The sequence below is a fragment of the Schistocerca americana genome, unplaced genomic scaffold, assembly GCF_021461395.2.
Source record: "Schistocerca americana isolate TAMUIC-IGC-003095 unplaced genomic scaffold, iqSchAmer2.1 HiC_scaffold_15, whole genome shotgun sequence".
Classification (NCBI taxonomy): Eukaryota; Metazoa; Arthropoda; class Insecta; order Orthoptera; family Acrididae; genus Schistocerca; species Schistocerca americana.
In genome coordinates, this window is record NW_025725583.1 from 10,803,412 (window position 1) to 10,804,467 (window position 1,056).

The window sequence follows — 1,056 nt, forward strand, 5'->3', positions numbered from 1 at the left end:
AAAGACTGAAGGTTCGTTTGTTCACGATAAAAGATCTGTTAAATTGCTAATCAGTATTTGGATCACACCAGTGGCGGACGGACTCCACGTCAGCAGTTTTGCATTTCTTTCACGAATAGCTGTATACAAAGCTGATAAAGACATTAATACAAAGAGAATGTTTAGTTTGTTAAATTAATACATCTGAAACGTATTAATTTAAATATACTTAAATACGGGGGGCGTTTAGAAAGTCTGTGCAAAGTCCGAGAGATGCAACCACAGGCGCCTATCGAGGTGATGTTCAGTTAGTAGCATCTTTGGAAAGAACGCACACCAAGTTTCAGTCATATTGGTCTATTTCTTTGCGTTTGGCATTCGTGTGAATCAAGGAAGTCGAGTTATTGTCAAAAATGGACGAAAAAGAATTTCGTGTGCTGATAAAACATTTCTTTATGAAAGGCAAAAAGCTTCAGGAGACTAAAGAGAAGCTTGATAAACATTACGGTGACTCTGCGACTTCGATTAGAACAATTTATGTGATTTCAAAATTTATGAGTGGCCATATCGGCACAAGTGATGCTGAACGTTCTGGACGCCCTGTGGAGGTTTCGACTCCAGAAATCATTGATGAAATCCATGATATGGTGTTGGATGACAGAAGAGTTAAGGTGCGTGAGATTTCTAGTGCTGTGGGCATCTCGAATGAACGTGTACATGATATTTTGCATGAACATTTGGACATGAGAAAGCTATCCGCAAGATGCGTTCCGCGATTGCTCGCGCGTGAGCAAAAACGGAATTGTGCGAAGTGTTGCAGGTATGGTTTGCAGCTGTTCAGAAGAATCCGCAGGACTTTGAGCGTCGTTTCGTCACTGTCGAAGAAACATGGATACATTGCTATCCTCCTGACACCAAGCAACAAAATGGTTCAAATGGCTCTGAGCACTATGGGACTCAACTGCTGTGGTCAACAGTCCCCTAGAACTTAGAACTAATTAAACCTAACTAACCTAAGGACATCACACACATCCATGCCCGAGGCAGGATTCGAACCTGCGACCGTAGCAGCAGCGC